Genomic DNA, 16,472 nt, shown 5'->3' on the forward strand with positions numbered 1-16,472 from the left:
TAGAATATCAGGAAGGAAGGAAGAATATGGTAAGTAAAAATATGGATAAATACAACAGACTTTCTTTCTTAACGAGTCTTCTAAATTTATTTGAGGCAAAAAAATATGACACTGTCTGACTTGGTTCTAAATATATGTAGAGAAAATATTAAAGTCACTTTTTCATAAATAGAAGTTAAGGAGACAGAAAGAGTGGTAAACATGAAATTGAAAATAATGATCTTAGTGGACTAAGAGTTATAAGTTTTAACAATATAAATAATATTTATACGAAACAATACCTAAAGCAACTACTGAGCAAGTTAAACAAAGAGATACACTTCACAACAGTAGAGATAAATCAAAATGGAATTCTAAAAGGTGTTCCCAGTATCCTAAAGAAAGTCAGGAAAAAGTAAACAGGAAGTGAAAGATTTGTATAGTGGAAACACAAAGACATTGATGAATGAAATCGAAGAAGACAACAATGAATGGAAAAATGTCCTGTGTTCAGGGATCAGATGAATTTATATTGTCAAAATGTCCATACAACTCAAAACCACCTGTAGATTCAGTGGAATCCATATAAAATTCCAAATACATTTTTTTAAGAAATAGAAAATATAATCATAATATTCATATAGAACCACAAACGGCCTTAAATAGCCAAAGCAATTCCAAGAAGGAAGAATAAAGCTGGAGGCATTACACTTCCTAATTTCAAACTATGTTACAAAGGTATAGTAGCAAATAAAAATGAGATAATGTCATCAAAACAAACAAGTAGACCAATGGAACAGAATCAAGAGCCTAGAAGTAAACCCTTGTGTACACAGTCAACTAATATTTGACAAGGGAACCAAGAACACTCAATGGTAAAAGGATAGTCTACCCTTCAATAAATGATTCTGAGAAACAGGATAATATACAAAAGAATGAAATTTGACCCTCATCTTATACCACTCACAAAAATAATCTCAAAATTAATTAAAAATTAAACACAAGACCTGAAGCCATAAAACCCCTATAAGAAAAGAGGGAGAAAGCTCCTTGACATTGGTTTTGGCAATGATTTTTGGATTTTACACCAAAAGCACAAGCAACCAAAGCAAAAATAAACACATGGAACTACATCCAACTGAAAAGCTTATAAACTGGAGAAGAAACAATTAACAAAATTAAAAGGTAAACTATGCAATGAGAAAAAAAAATTGCAAAACATCACTGATAAGAGCTTGTATCCAAAACATATAAGGAACTCATACAATTCGATACTAAAAATAAACATCAGATTTAAAAATGGGCAGAGGATCTGAATAGACATTTTTCTTTCTTTCTTTTTTTTTAATGCTTATTTCTTTATTTTGAGAGGGAGTTCAACCAGGGGAGGCACAGAGGGAAAGGAGACAAAGAATCCGAAACAGGTTCCAGCTATAACCCACGAACCATAAGATCATGACCTGAGCTGAAAACAAGAGTTGGATGCTTAAATGACTGAGCCACCCAGGCGCCCCTGAATAGACATTTTTTTCTAAAGACGTATAACAGGTACATGAAAAGGTGCTCAACATCACTAATAATCAGGGAAATGTAAACCAAAATCACAATGAGATATCACTTCAAACCTGTTAGAATGGCTATTATCAAAAGATAAGAGATAACCAGTATTGCATGAGAATGGGGAGAAAAGGGAATCTTTGAGTACTCTTGTTGGGAATGGAATTTCCTCAAAAAATTAAAAATAGAACTACTGTATGATCCAGCATTCCCACTTCTGGATATATGTTTAAAGGAAATGAAATCACTCTCCTGAAGAGATATCTGTGCCCTGTGTTCACTGAAACATTATTCACAAAAATCAAAATATTAAAACAACCTGTGTCTGTCTATAGATGCATGGGTAAAAAGATGTGGTATGGGCTGTGTGTGATGAATACACGTAATGGAATATTATTCAGTCTGAGAAATAAGGAAATCCTGCTATTTTCAGCAACATGGATGAACCTTGAGGTCATTGAATTAAGTGAAATAAGTCAGTCAGAGAATGATAAATATTGTATAATCTCACTTTCATGTGAAATTTTAAAAAGCTGGGGGCACCTGGCTGGCTCAGTTGGTAGAACATGTGACTCTTAATCTTGGGGTTGTGATTTTGAACCCCATGTTGGGTATAGAGATTACTTAAAAATAAAATCTTAATAAAAAAAAAAAGGAAGAAGAAAAAGAAAAAAAAAAAACTCATAGTAAGAGAGTTGAATGATCATTGCCAGGGGCTGAGATTGGTGGAAATGGTCAAAGGGCTCAAATTTCCAGTAGTAAGATTAAAAGGTTCTGGGAATCTAATGTACAGCATTGTGACTATAGTTAATATTTTATTATATACCTGACACTTGCTAAGATATAGGATGCTAAATGTTTCCACCAGACACACCTATAAACACACACACACACACACACGTACACACACATAGTAATTACGTGACATGACAGAGTTGTTAACTAACCCTACTGTGGAAATAACGTTATATACATCATAATTTTAGATGTATCAAATTATCATATTGTGTGCCTTAAACTTATACAGAGCAGGCTCCAGGGTGGCTCAGTTGGGTAAGCATTCACTCTCGATTTTGGCTCAGGTCATGATCTCTCAGGTTCATGTGATCAAGCCCCACATCAGGATCTTTGCTGTCAGTACATGGCCTGCTTGAGATTCTCTTCCTGCCCCTCCATTGCTCATGCTCTCTTTCAAAAACAAATAAATAAACATTAAAAAAAAACTTATATAATGTTATATATCAATTGTATCTCAATAATGCCAGAAGAAAATAAAAAATAAAAGATTCTGTTTCATTACATTAAGAAAAAACAAAGTGTATATTTCCCTGTCAGAATAGTTTTAATAAAGAGGCAGCCTTTAGAAGCCTGAAGATTATAATCCCATGCTGATAATTTCCTTACAATGATAGCATAAGTTTGAAGGTTGACAATATATGTTCCATCGTATATATTTATTTTAACCAAATGGTGTTTTAAAAATGTATTTTCAGGCGCACCTGGGTGGCTCAGTCAGTCAAACGTCCAACTTTGGCTCAGATCATGTTCTTGGGGTTCACGGGATGGAGCCCCGCATCAGGCTCTGTGCTGACCACTCAGAACCTGGAGCCTGCCTCTGATTCTGTGTCTCCCTCTCTTTCTGCCCTTCTCCCACTTGTGCTCTGTCTCTCTCTCTTTCTCAAAAATAAATGAAAACATTAAAAAAAAGTTAATGTATTTTCATATACTGTAACCAGGAAGCTCATTATAATAGCATGATAATTATAATTGGGAGGAAATTGTGATTAACATTGTACTTTTTTTTTTCAGAGTGTGTCTAAACTGCACAAATTTGTCTTGAAAGAAATATTTAATGTGAGAGATCTATGGAAAGATAATGGACATTTTTATTCAAAAATTAAATTGTGATTAAGTACAAATCATAGAATCCCAAGTCCTGACAATCTAAATTTAAAATACAAATTGTACAAAATTCTTAAGACAAAGATTACAGGTATATTAAATACAATTTGACTACACTATAATTCTATTTATATAAATTCTATATCTTCTGTAAGTCAGTTTATTGACTTATATATAATATATATACATATATATGCATACACACAGACATATGTATTTCAAATATATATATTTGAAAATAAAAGGTATAAAATTATTCATTTTTGGCAGATATCTGCAGTTAATATCTATTACTATAATTAACTAAGGCATTCTTAGAGAAATAATGTGAGCTAGAAATTAAAATATGTAGTGCAGAACTGTTTAATCTAATTATGAAGAACAAAGAACCAATTTTGCCAATATAATATAACTACTCAGAGTAGGTGACACTTAACACACATGGGTATTATGTTGGACAAACCTTTTTGCCCTCCCCTTTCCGTATTATGTGAAGTTCAAAGAAAGGACACTTACTAAGCTTTAGAAGTGAGACACATTGAAAATAGTACAAGAATTCACAAAATAGAAATCACTGACCAAATAGACATTTTGTTCATTTCCTATCCTTCTTTTTTTTTTTTTCCCAGCTTTATTTCCATTTATTTTAAAACTCCTCTCCTTGTTGTTTTTGTCCTTTTACGTGGCTAAGTGAATCATCAAGAAGGATTAATGTGACTTGCAATCAATCACCATGGACATTTTTTTTTTTTTCCTTTTTCTCAGCACTCATCCTACCCACCCAGGCCCAAGTTCCTTTGAAGTCAATGGGAAGCCCACATCATAGGTGATTGGGACAGTCAGAGCAAACCAGAATAACCTCTTGACAAAGACATTGTGCCTTTCCACAAATATCTCCAGCTTGGAGTGTCACAACTCTTTTCTAAAAATCCAAGTTACTTACCTATTTCATTCAAGCTCACTTTTAGTCCCTGTGCCTTAGATCTGAGTAAGGCTGTTTGTTTGACTGCTTGGGACAAATCTCTCTTTGGGTTGCATGTTGAACCATGAACTTTTCCTCTCAGGACTTCTCCCATAGCGTGAAACTGTCTCTGTGTGTTATCCTTCATAGGATGCTGTAAAGGACCTGAAAAATTATGACAGAGTGAAATGGGAGAGGTAGCTGCTGACAGGACAAAAATGATGAGACGGGTACATTTTGAGACAGTTGCTGCACCCTGACAGCTGACTGAAAGCCAATCAGGCAAAGCATCACATACAACACCTAAGACAAGCCTGGCGGAGGGGCGAAGCACGCTCTCATAATTATGGGAAATGGAGAAGCATTTGCAATGGAAGGAGGACGGGCCATGTCCTGAATCTGCCTCTGCTGCTGGCCCCTGCATACCTTTGGGCAAGACAAAGTACCTCTTCGAAACGATTTCTTAATGAAAGGAGTTTGGAGCAGAAATTTGGTTCCTTCCAGAATCTCATCATGAGAAATGTCACAGAATTTACTCATCCAAATGTTTTCATCATTATCACTGGTGCTGGAGACTAGTTGGGATTGGAGGTACAAGAAGTAAAGCAACCCACAAAAGGACCATTAAATATAAAGAGAAAAAACAGGATACGAGACAAAAATAAATCAAATGCCATGTCTTCAGAAATGTCACTAACACGAAAATGAAAACTGGAAAGTCGAGTAGCTATAGCTAGCATAATGTCATGTGCAAAAAGATACTGATTTGGAATGGAAATGTCTTCTTGTACCTCACATATCATCCTGTCATATGCAGCTACTTCTTATTTTGATCGCAGGAGAGGTATTAAAAGAAAAAAAACCGTGCAGTCAAACTTTTCATAATGTTTTGGTATCTTTTTTTAGACCAAACAGACACATGATTCTTAAACAGTTTTCTTATCAGTCTTTAATTATTTATATTTCTAATTACTTATGGTGAGAAACCCGTGATTGCTGAATTCTTCAATATCAAATGTACCTCTGTGTGGCCTAGAAGGCAGACGTAATGCGTTAAAAGCATAGAGCTGCAAATGTTAGGAAATCTATTTTTTAATTTAATTTTATTATTTATTTATTTATTTATTTGTTGCTAGTACATGAAATTTCAGAAGACACATGCATTTCACAGCAACAAGCCAGGAATGAAGTAATGGAAAAAAGACCAGCTTCCAACAGAGGCTAAGGAGTAAAAACAAATGAAGCATATTTTGACTATGAATAATCTAATGTTCAGTGGAAGACAACTTCCAGGGATATTTTACTTCATAAACAACACTAATTTCAGCAATCTCCATAAATACGAGCCAAGTTCCTGGAAAATAAAAATATAGAACACATTCTTTAACTTAGGGGAAAAATAGAGAAGTGAGAAGAAAAATCCATCAGGTCTGAAATGTGGTAAAACTTTTCATAACCAAACTAACACAACAGTTTTAAGAAATACCAGTTTTTTGATAATGAACATGACATGAAGAATAGTTCTCAGCAAATGAGGTATTACTTTCTGCGGCAAACTTTTTCTCCAGAAAAGTAATTGGTTTCTGAGTCAATGCCTTTCTAAACAGTAATTAATGACAGCCACTGACAGTGGAGATGGGAGAAAATGATATTCATGGGTTAACCGTGGGAGAAATTGGTTCGCTCTCTCAGCTTACGGGATAAATTGTTAGTTACATAGAGGAAAAAGGATGAAAATAAGAGAATGCATATTACTTCTCAGTATGACATCAGTATTATATTGGCCCCCCTAAACAGGAAGGAGAGCCAAGATATGAGCACATTTCATACATACATTATTAATCGACTGAGTTATATAAAGAAAGATTAATTCACTATAAGTGTATTTGGCTGATTCTAAGTAATTGTTAGTTGCAAAGGCTAATCAGAATTACCTTCAAAACTTATTTCTAAATTGATGGTACATACTTGCTTCGCTGTTATATATTGAGAGAGATGTTTGGAGATCCTGCAAAGTCTAGTCTTTCTAATTTAAGTCACCCACATGTTTCATTGAATCATCAATAGACACTATATTAATAAAGTTCCAAGATAAACTTTTGAGAAAGCTATTTAAACATACGTTATGTCTATTATTTGTGAAAATATAAATATATGCCTGAAATTTATTGATTTATGAAGTCCCTGCCTTCTGCAAATCAAAGATAAGTAGCAAGAACCTGAATGAATAACAAATGGTTAATTTTAAATTGTTAAGTGCTTTGTTCACAAGCCAATCAGCACACCTCAGTGATGAGAATTTTTGCAATTCAGTCAGAAAAATGGTAGAAATCTATAAATAAGCTGTTGTCATCTTTAGGCTGACGTATAATTGCATTATTTCCTTTCACTCACTAATTATGTGGTGCCAATTTCCTAGGTATCTTCTTAAGTATGTCCTCATATTTTATCCTCATTGTGCAAGTAAGGAAACTAAACACAAATAAGTTTCCTGAAAAGAGATATATTAATTATTATATTAATTATAAATTAGTACGCTCTGCCAGATCTGGAACATTTTATACTTTATTTTGAGGGTATAAATAATCTTTTCCAATAGGAAATCAATTGCATACTTAAAGGAATTTGGGTAGAATCAGGAAATTTATCTGTATACATAGTTTAAACAGGAACTTCCAGGGGCACCTGGGTAGCTCAGTCAAGCCTCTGACTTCCACTCAGGTGTATCTTACAGTGCATGTGTTCGATTCCCATGCTGGACTCTGTGCTGACAGCTCAGAGCCTGGGGTCTGCTTCAGATTCTCTCTCTCTCTCTCTCTCTCTCTCGCTATCTCTCTCTGCTTTGCCCTGCATTCTCTCTCTCTCCCTCAAAAATAAATAAATAAACTTAAAAAGAACAACAACAATAACAACAGGAAACTTTGTGCTTAAAATTAAAAACAAGAGAAGTTATTTATTTAAAAAAAAAAAAAAAAAATATATATATATATATATATATATATATATATATATATATATATATATATATATATATCTCGGGGCACCTGAGCGGCTCAGTCAGTTAAGCGGCTGACTTCCTCTCGGGTCATGATCTCTCAGTTTGTGAGCTGGAATCCTTTGGGGCTGGGCTAGGTGCTGACAATTCAGAGCTTCTTTCAAATTCTGTGTCTCCCTCTCTCACTCTGCCCCTTCCCCTGATTGTGCTCTGTCGCTCTTTCTCAAACATTAAAAAAAAGTTACAGTAAAAAAAAAATATGGTGAAAAAAATCATGGCTAAGTTTTTGTTTGTTTGTTTTGTTTTTGTTTTTTTGTTTTTTTGTTTTTTTGTTTTTTTTGTTTTTCCCCTATGAAGAAGGAGAACATTAGTGACAGGCAGACAGAAGGAAAGAAGAGGAGTGAGGTAGGAAGGTGGGAAGTAAAGATGGGACAAGTGGAGAAGAGAAATAAAAAAGAAAGGAGGAAGGAGCCATTATTCTGCTGAACTTCTTCAAATAGGTTTTATTTTAAATATCAGATAAGTATTTAAGGGAGATCACTTTGTGCATCAGTAACACTGATTTCTTCGATACATTGCATAAATGAGAAAAACAATCATAACAATCTGAGATATTAGAAAAAGCCGACACCTAATATTAGTTCTCTATTTTAAAAAAAAACATGACCATAAAAAACATGTGATAACTATAGGGGAGTCCCCCATGAGCAAGGTACACTAACATTAGAAAATGTTTCCAAAGGATAGACATCCTGAAGCAAAACATTTTTTTTTTTGGAGAATAATGTAGCAATCTTCAAAGAAGATTATAATTCTACCTTCTGCAAATATAAGTGCAAGTGTACCATGTAGGGGTTGTCCAACATTGAGGGGTGATTTCCTAACTCCTACAATGGCATTCAGGGGGTAGCAGCTGCTCTATCTATGTGACAGATCTCGGCTTACTTGGTCACCCATCAGTGGACCAAGGGTGGGGAGAGAGTCAACTATAGAATAGCAGTTTCGTGACTCAGCCTGGGATACTCAACAATGAAAGTGGCTGACAAAATGTCCAAAATATCCAAAATATTATTTTCCGGTTTGCTAAAGAAAACCCCATGAGATCCTGAATAACTAAGTTTGCTCCCATGGCAAAGTAATGGTGGCTTCCTTAATAATATAGAGTACTACAGTCTGACGAGATTTAGCCTTCACAAAAACAAAGCAATATTCTGGCAGTGTCCCGTGAAGAATGTTTCTTCTAAACTTGTCCAAGAGGTGTGGTCCTCCTGCACATCTGGGTTGCTTCTCTAAAAGATGATAATCCTCCTCATGCAGCTTTGAAGCTGTACCTCTAAGCACAGTAAGATTTTCTAAAAAATTGAGATCCCATCAGTATCTGCCTCTACTTTCAATTTATTTACGTATCTAGCTGTACATGTAACACTGGACAATGAAATATTTCATCTTTTAATATAGCTGAGAGAAAAATAAATGTCTTCGTGTGACCGGTAGCTAAAAATCTGGGTATAAAAGCTTTTAGGTTAGTTAATGTTGGATGAGAGAAGGAGAAGCATTCTCAATGGTATGGAAAAATGTATTATGAGAACCAGACTTTGTGCGTCTGTGGGAACGGGATCAGCAGTCTAATGGCTGTGGGCTCGGTATCTGGTTTTAGGCCTGAGTTCAGGTTTGGGTTGGAAAAGAAAGGTAAATGCATGGTGGGGGCAGAGCAGGGACTAACTCAAAGATTTATCTGTCTCTCACCTCCTCCAACCTCAATGATAAGAAGGATAATATACAGAATAGCCTGGCCTTTCTCACTGGGGAACTGTATACCCACTTCTCAGGATTTGGAGAAGTTGAAAGAGGAGATCAAATGGAACAGAATGCGCTGCAGGTCTGACTGCTGGCCCCCAAAAGCTAGCTGAACCAACAGATGGGTCATGTATGGGAGCCCTATGCAAACTTCAGAGCATTAAAAAAAATTAAAATGTCAGGCTGCTTCTCCTCTGACACCAATTTCTCTTCTGGTCAACCTAATTTGATAGCATGGCATGAAGGAAATCTGTGAAACAGAGCTCCAGTTTAGCTAAATTGACATTGTAAAAAGCCCCCATAGGTTTTGTTGTAGAAAGCAAATAGAGAACGTCGGTATAAATCTTTTCATACATCTTAACTGGGAAGATATGAGAGACTTCCTAAGACTGCCCATACTTGTCTCAAGTTGTTGAGAAGTCTTCCTGGGATTTAGTCAAAACTAGAGGGCCTGAATATTCTTCCCAATCCAGAAAAGGACATCTGATGCCAAGTGGAAAATGAACCAGAAGACACGCACACACTCACACACACACACGCACACGCACACACACTTTGTAAAAATTGTGTAGGCTAAAACTGTCCCTTTCATAAACAGATGAATAGATGGAGGATATAGATAGCCACAGATACAGATACATAAAAATTTAAATAATGTACTTATTAAATAGTTGAAGATATATCAGTACAATCAGCCATGACAGTTTGGAGCCTCTGAGCTTAAACTGACACGGTAGGTGTCAAATTGAAGCAGTAGGTTTGAGTTAGAGTTCCAAGGGCTTCAGTCACCTTTCAACTCATCTACATCAAAATAAAGCTGCCCTCTTGCTGATTAAACTGTCTTCACATTACAGAATCTGTATTCCCTTTCCACATTTGATTTAGCAAGAAGTAAGTGAAAACCTTACCTTTTGGTGAGACAAATAAATCCAATTGAATTTCAGGAATACACATATTATTAATATCTATTCCATGCAGTTGTAAGTATATATGTTTTCATGCTATGCAGTTCAGAGAACCAAGTACTTGCTATCCTGTGAAATGTCTCATTTTAATCCAATATATAGTAGATATGAGTTGCCATAAGAATATTGATTTGAAGACAAATCTCTATGTGTTGAGAGTCTTTTCAAGTGCTTATTTGAATAATATGCCATAGTCTATTTGGCTTTTATTAAAATCAAGGATGGGCATGAATAAATAATTTTGTTAATTTTTTTAAATGTTTTTTTTATTTTTTTATTTTTGAGACACAGAGAGACAGAGCATGAGCAGGGAAGGGGCAGAGAGAGAAGGAAACACAGAATCTGAAGCAGGCTCCAGACTCTGAGCTGTCAACACAGAGCCCAACGCGTGGCTCCATCTCACGGACTGTGAGATCATGACCTGAGCTGAAGTCGGACACTTAACTGACTGATCCACCCAGGTGCCCCATGAATAAATAATTTGAAACCTATCTATCTATCTATCTATCTATCTATCTACCTACCTACCTATCATCTATCTGTCTCCATTGATCCTTGCCATGCTTTGTTCAAAGCAGATCCTTAGGATTTTATTTTATTTAAATGTTTATTTATTTATTTTGAGAGAGAGAGTGCTCATGCAAGTGGGGGAGAGGCAGAGAGAGAGGGAGAGAAATAATCTCAAGCAGGCTCCACACTGTCAGTGCAGAGCCCAATGCAAGGTTCGATCTCACGAACCTTGCGATCATGACCTGCTCCAAACCAAGAGTTGGATGCATAACCAACTAAAGCATCCAGGTGCCCCAGGATTTTAGCACTAAGATCCTCCAAGAGATTCAATCAGGATATTATATATTATACTCTAACATCTTACTCCTAGAACATACACTTAGTGATTTAAGAGTGTCTTAGAGCAGGACGGGGTAGCTATTGAGAAGAAAAGGAGAGGTACTGAATACTAGACATGGAAATAAATTAAGGAATGAAAAGGAGTAAAAAGAAAACAAGGAGAGAAGATTTAACTTTCTTTTGTTGACTAGTCATCAAGGAATAATGCTGTTTTTTTTCTTCTTTTCTCTGTCTCTTTTTTCCTCTCTCTCTCTCTCTCTCTCTCTCTCTCTCTCACACACACACACACACACACACACACACACACACACACACTATACACATGCACACCAATAAACAACATTAAAAAAAAAAAAAACTTATCGTCCTCTGTAATAAGATCTGCTAACACAACAAAACATAAAACACAGAGAACACACAGTATAATTGAGGGAGCTTCTGTGTCCCTTTGCCCGCAACCAACCATAGTCCTAGTTTCCACTGTGTCTAATGAATAATTATCCATTGTCATAGCTTAAGCTTGTATATCTTCTCTTTGATACTTTCCCTACCCTGCTGAATTGGTCATCCCCATTTTGTGTGCTCCAATTATTTGTGACAATTCTAAATGATCTTTGTGATAATTAGTACTAGTAACTGTAACAGACACTCTATCAATATAAGGTATAATAGGTACAATGTTTATTACATATTATATAACATATAGGTATTATAATCGATACAAGTGGAGTTTGGAACTCTCTCCAAGAATTTATTTGTAGACAGATGTAGCTTGAGCTACAATTATAGGCCTTAGGCTCAGAAAAGTAGTTTTGTTTCATTTTCATAGTAAATCTTTAAAACAAATGTCTTTTCACCTTGTCCATAGAGTTGACGCCTACAGAAACTATTGATCTTTAATATAAAAGTCTTTAAAAAAATGAGTGGAAGAAATTTGATTGACCCCAGGTATTATAATGCTAACACTCATTTCTCACTGAATTGCAATCATCTGCATAACTACTATATTCTCTATTTGTTTTGAGCACCCAGCAGAAGGCCTGGCTCATACAAACACCTTGTACATGTTTCCTATATATCCAAAGTTGATATGTACCAGTGCAGTTCTTTCAATTGTCTTTGGTTGTTGCCTGTTCTGGTTGCTCAGTTCAGCTGCCTTCTCAGTTATTGAGACGTTTGAATTCACTTCTACCTGTACCATTTCTTTACCCTACTTTGATTGCCAGCTCTTCCAGCTGAAAACAATAAAAATAAGTGTCACTAAGATCAGAGGATTGTCTTTCTGTGATAATAAAACCGGATAAGTACTTGTCTTTTTTTTTTAAGTTTTAATTTATTTATTTTGAGAGACAGAGAGTGAGAGTGAGGGAGGGAGGAGCAGAGAAAGGGAGAGAGATTGAATTCCAGGCAGGTTCCTCACTGTCAGCGCAGAGCCCAATGTGAAGCTCAAACTCTTGAACCATGAGATCATGACCTGCGCTGAAGTCAGATGCTTACCTGACTAAGCCACCCAGTCACCCTGGATAAATACTCACGTTAAATGAAGATAAATGATGGACGATTGAGTAGGTATTTATTGGATATTTTGTTAACTATTTGTTCAGAGATTTGATGATTTTAATAGACAAAGTTTTGTTATACCTGTGGGTCAAAGCGAACATTTCCTATAGATAGAATAAAATGTTCACATATGCCTATTAGTTAAAATACGTGCATCCAACCTATTAAGCAGCAGAAGTGAGGTTTTCCTTCACTGAAGTTTTAAGAATCTTAGAAAAGGAGACATAGATACAAACTCTGAGTGGAGTCAGAAAGGAAAGTCTAGGACTTATAGTATTTCCTGACTTGTTAAAAAAAAAAAAAAAGCAGGTAACTGAGTACAGTATTCTTTACAGAGGAAGAATGAGTGGAGAAGAGAATAATATGTAATAGCTGCAACTGATTTGTGTGACTATTGGGTTACATTTAAATTTTGGCAATATCTCAATCTACTGATAGAAACTCTACTGTTCAGCTCTTTCCAAAAACCCCTGATCACAATAATAAACAGGTACATACACCTACAGAATTAGTTGAAGCCTCCAGCAAAAGGTTTAAGAACATGCATTCTAACAAATGCACCAGTCAATTATTGTGATCATGTACACTTGAGAAACACAGACAAACTGGACTTTTAAATAGGAAACTATAATTTAGATTCTTAGCCTTCCTGTTAATTATCTAGATAATTTTATACATATTTTTTTTTAGTTAACCTTAGCAGAACTTCAATGAGTATTTATTATGTTTAGAAAAGGTTTTGTGCTCGGTGTTTCAGCTAAATATCTTATTTTATCAAGTAATAGCAACAGAGATACTTTCGTTTTAAAATGTTGATACCATAAAACACTACCGTTCATTTTGTGTTTATCTGATGTGTTATTTTTAAGAGATTTATGGAAACATAGCTTAATTGGAAAATGCTAACATGAAAGGGTTATATTAGCAGAAGTTTAAGTACATTGAGATGATCTCAATAGCTTTCTGATATACACAACTTCAGAACTATTAAACTAATCAAATGAGATGCAGCTATGATTACATGAGTCACTCATAGTGAGATTTTTTTTTTAACATAATGGCATAACAATATCAATGAGAATAAAATACATGTATTTGACTTTGCCAAATCAGGTTTGTGACAATCTGGATGGACTATTTGTAGAATACAATGAAAGTAAGTTATGTAGTAAATTTGTACTATATCTTATAAAAATAAATAGGCAAATTTGAATCCCAGAAAATATTTACATTGTCTCCGATATACAATTGTATTAATATATTTTTTTTGTAAAGTGAGCTGAAATATATCCTCAATGTAAATTAGTTGTTGAAATATATTCCCGGTAAAAATAACCACTAATTCAGCCAAGAAACAACCTTGGTACCAACATTAGGATTTCAAATGATATAAGAATAGGTAGGTAGGTTTCATCTTTGAGACGAAATACAATGTGGATGTATACCATTTTCATCTTGCTGAAAAGGAAGATGTTATACTCTAATTTTACTAGTCATAAAAGGTGTGCTGATTAACGCAATGATCAGATTTGTGGTATTACTGAACTGGAAGGCAAGAAATGATAATAGTTTGGAGGAGTGGTAAATTGAATAAATTACTTAAGAACAATTAATATTATGCAACAAAGATGAAACAATCCTATACATATGATAACATCAAGATAATTATTTGGTTTTCAAGAAAGTATTTTCAATATTTAGCTAATAGAAACATTCCTATATGATACATTTGGATGTCTGTGTGTGTGTGTGTGTGTGTGTGTGTGTGTGCACAAAATAGTGATTTTATTTTTATAGGCTAACATTATGCATATTTTAAATTCTTGGTAGGCGCTATATTTTTCCAAGTGTAGAACTGTTCAGCAACATTTGAGAGTGCCCACATTCCCATCTGCAATGTCAGTAATTCCTCTTGCCAATCACAAAAAAAAAGTTGTTTTAAATTACATTTTTCTTACTGATACTAAAGATGAGCACCTTCTCTTAATGTTCATAATAAATTTCCAACTTACAGTCTTTCCAAATTTTTCTCCAGACTGCATTTCCCTTATTTATTTCTTAAGTTATAATAAAATTAAGAATTATTTGTAATTTCACTTCACTTAGGATATTTATAATTTTTGTCATTTACCTTTTAACTCTGATTAATGTATATTTTGTTATACTTTTAAAATTGTTTATACTGCTAAATATGTATACTTTTTCTTTATTATCATGAGTTGAATCCCTGGCTTAGAGGGTAATCTACATCCTATGTTTTTTTTTTCCTTTTTTTAAAATTTTTACTTATTTATTTTGAGAGAGAGACAGAGAAAGAGAAAAAGTGGGGAGTGGGGGGGGGGGGCAGGGACAAAAACAGAGTGAGAGAGGGAATCCCAAGCAGGCTCTGTGTTGAGAGCAGGGCTCGAATCTATGAACCATGAGATCATGACTTGAGCCGAAATCAAGAGTCAGATGCCTAACCGACTGAGCCACCCAGACACTCCTCCCATTTTTTGAAGTATTCTTCTAGTATTTTTTCTCTAATTTATTTATTTATTTGATATTTAAATCTCTGATATATTGAGAATTCTCTATTTAGAGCAGTAGATTAAAAAATTAAAAAAATGTTTGCTTTCAGATGGATTAGCAATTAAGATATGATCATTGATAAGTAAGCCCTTTTTCCTCACTGAATTGAATGCAAACACTTTTTTTTTTTAACGATTTATTTATTTTTGAGACAGAGAGAGACAGACCATGAATGGGGGAGGAGCAGAGAGAGAGGGAGACACAGAATCGGAAGCAAGCTCCAGGCTCTGAGCCATCAGCCCAGAGCCTGACGCGGGGCTCAAACTCACGGAGCGCGAGATCGTGACCTGAGCTGAAGTCGGACGCTTAACCGACTGAGCCACCCAGGCGCCCCAAATGCAAACACTTTTATATTAAACTTTGTAGAGTATTTATTCTGTTACACTGATCTAATTCACTATTCACTATTCCTGTGGAAATACCAAGTTGTAATTATAGTGGTTTTAAGGAAAAATTCAATATCTTGTAAACTCAGTCCTCCATAATTCTTTTTTCTCCATATTTTCTTGTTTTAGGGAAATGTAGACTTCCTTATTCATATTAGAACCTAGAAAAAATTTCCTCAGGGACTGTCAATGGAATTTCATTACATTTATATATTATTTTTGGAGGATTGTTTCCTTCTAGAAATTAATTTAGTTGAAATTTAATTGTCTCATTAAGAGACTATAACTCTCTGTTTCTTCTTATAGTTTCATTGTCCTTAAAAATTGGTGTTTCCTTTCTACAAAATGTTTTAAATTTCCTTTCTACAAAATTCTATAAATTTCTAATTATATTTATTCCTTGGGTTCTTACATCTTTGACTATTATTTTGAATATATATTTACATATATGTGTATACTTACTTCCCTCCGTATAAAGTCCTTGCTTGAGTTAGAGAAAAACTACTTTCTATTTATCTCATATTCAACTATCTTCAAAAAGTCTCTCTTACTTAAGTGTTTTTTACTGAAGTCTCTTGTTATTTCTTAAGTTTGTAATCTTACCATCTTAAAAAAATACATATTCTTGGCACTTCTTTCTGAAAAGTGTGAAAAATTTCCCTGATCATAATAATAGTAGGTGAGGAAAAGCATTCCTATTTTATTCCAGAATTTAATGAAAATAGCTTCAATATTTCATCATATTGTCTGATATTTTCTACAGTGCTTTGAAAATTAACTTTATCCTGTTTACTTTCCTCTTCCTGTTTTACTTAGAATTTTACTATGAATGGTTGTGTTTTATCAATGCACTTGACAGAATCTATTGCTAAATTATTTTATTTTCTTTAATTTTTTTATTTTAAGTGAAATTCCTGGAATAAAAGGTGACTAATCACATTGTGTGTGTG

The sequence above is a fragment of the Panthera onca genome, chromosome B1 (genome assembly GCF_046562875.1).
Source record: "Panthera onca isolate mPanOnc1 chromosome B1, mPanOnc1 haplotype 2, whole genome shotgun sequence".
Classification (NCBI taxonomy): Eukaryota; Metazoa; Chordata; class Mammalia; order Carnivora; family Felidae; genus Panthera; species Panthera onca.